The sequence below is a fragment of the Pyxicephalus adspersus genome, chromosome 5, assembly GCF_032062135.1.
Source record: "Pyxicephalus adspersus chromosome 5, UCB_Pads_2.0, whole genome shotgun sequence".
Classification (NCBI taxonomy): domain Eukaryota; kingdom Metazoa; phylum Chordata; class Amphibia; order Anura; family Pyxicephalidae; genus Pyxicephalus; species Pyxicephalus adspersus.
In genome coordinates this window covers 3,913,389-3,915,767 of record NC_092862.1, presented here as the reverse complement: position 1 = coordinate 3,915,767, position 2,379 = coordinate 3,913,389, and the positions used below count along the sequence as shown (strand labels likewise).

Below are 2,379 nucleotides of genomic sequence, written 5' to 3'. Positions count from 1 at the left end.
GCAGTAGAGACAGGCCTGACTGCAATTTTTAAATTATTTTCACCTATTTTCGCTCCGTCTCAAGCACCACCCCGTTCACTTGGTCTTCCATTACAATTAAACCTTTAATGATCAGATATTTTGTTTGTAGAGAATGCAGAAAAACTTTAGCAGTCTCTGTATGTGTAACCTGACAATAACTTCTTTTGACTTTTTGAAAAATGTTTGGAACATGCATACCTGCGCACTGCTAGTTCTCTGCTGCAATGAATGTTCTCATTGCAAGGATCATTTTCCATTTGTAGCCCATCAGCACACAACTCAGTGTGTAATCCCCTCTGCTCAGTGTACTGACTCTGTAATGATAGAAGTAGGAGGCTGCTGCTGCTGATGTGGCAATATACAAACATCTGCCTGTGCTCCACATCTGGCTCGTTGGTCTTCTAGAGGGATATGCTGCAGCGGAAGTTGTACAGAAACAGAACAAGGTATTTTCCACAGCTGGCTCATTGGTCTAGGGCAGGGGTCATCAAACTTTTTTGGCCACTAGGCCATTTCAGGGGTGGGCAGGAGCACACTAGGCCAGACTCTCTTCTGAGTCTGCCCTAATGGATCCGCCCCCCCACCAGGAACACCCCCTGAACAGAATTCCCTCTCCTCTGCAATGCATATGGAGGAGAGGGAATGTTCCCTATTTACCCCGGCCGGCATTAAAACTTCTGCCGCTGGGGTAAATAGGGAATATTCCTTCTCCTCCGTATGCATTTCGGGAGCCACAGCAAGAATAGGCTCAAAAGCTGCATGCGGCACCGGTAGTTTGTTCCGGAGCCACCGGTTGCTGGCCGGCATTAGGCCGGATCGACCAGGGGGCATTAGGCCGGAACAAACTACCGGCTAGGCCGTATCTGGCCTAAAGGTTGCAGTTTGCTGACCGCTGGTCTAGGAGTATGATTTTTGCTTTAGGTGCGAGAGGTCCCAGGTTAAAATCCCAGACAAGCCCAAAGTTTTTCCAACATCAAAATGCAACTGAGAAATAGGGAATTCCTATCCATGTGCTGTTTCTTTACCAGTGGCATTGGAATGTTGATGACTACTAAATGTTACACAATCATCCCAAAAAAAGTTATCTCTACACTACTCCGAACATGTGTTGATGAGCAGTGGGAGCTGACAGGTTAGGGTTCATGTGATTGTGTACATCATTAGGTATTGACATAAATTTGGGTATTTTCAGATTCCCCCAGGATAGGATAGGTATTGGGGGCTTCCAGATTTCATTTATTTCCAGCCTTCACAGATATTCTATTGTTATCCATATGGATGAATGAAGCAATGGGGATGACAAAATTAGGGTTGTTTGCGGTAGAAGGTGGAACTAAATCTCAAAAAGTAAAAAAAATGCCAGAAACTGCACAGATGTATGGGAAGTATTTTTCAGCAAACTTATTATGGATGAGTAAAATTGCTTGATTTTTTTAGAAAACTGGGAAATAAAATTCTGTCATTTTAGGCAAAAGGGATCAGAAGCAATGGGGATGACAAAATGAAGGTGGTTTGCGGTAGAAGGTGGAATTAAATTTCAAAAAGTGAAAAAAATGCTTCTAATCATTGATCTATTACTGCAGATCATCAGACATAACGATTTACAGAGAAAATGTGAGTGGTTATAAAATGTTCCTTCCAATACCATATATTATACAATGTCATGAAGATCAAAAACTTACACAAACTTCCCCAAAAGTTTCTTTAAACTTCATAGATTTCAAGGTGATAGAACATTTAGAGCATACATCAAAATATGGAGATCTGTACACCTGCTGTGCGCATTATCAGGTTATGTAAACTACTCATGAAATTTTAAACTAAAGTGGAACTATTGTAAAAAAAAATAAGTAATGGTGATCAGGAAGGTTTATTATTGCAGTAGAGACAGGCCTGACTGCAATTTTTAAATTATTTTCACCTATTTTCGCTCCGTCTCAAGCACCACCCCGTTCACTTGGTCTTCCATTACAATTAAACCTTTAATGATCAGATATTTTGTTTGTAGAGAATGCAGAAAAACTTTAGCAGTCTCTGTATGTGTAACCTGACAATAACTTCTTTTGACTTTTTGAAAAATGTTTGGAACATGCATACCTGCGCACTGCTAGTTCTCTGCTGCAATGAATGTTCTCATTGCAAGGATCATTTTCCATTTGTACCCCATCAGCACACAACTCAGTGTGTAATCCCCTCTGCTCAGTGTACTGACTCTGTAATGATAGAAGTAGGAGGCTGCTGCTGCTGATGTGGCAATATACAAACATCTGCCTGTGCTCCACATCTGGCTCGTTGGTCTAGGGGTATGATTCTCGCTTAGGGTGCGAGAGGTCCCGGGTTCAAATCCCGGACGAGCCC

At 42.0% G+C, this 2,379-nt stretch overlaps 1 non-coding gene across 1 annotated transcript; it reads left to right on the top strand.

Annotated features, from left to right (window-relative positions):
• The first annotated feature begins 2,307 nt into the window (after positions 1-2,307).
• Positions 2,308-2,379, top strand: TRNAP-AGG (transfer RNA proline (anticodon AGG)). The gene has a single exon. It is a non-coding gene; the product is annotated as a tRNA-Pro (tRNA).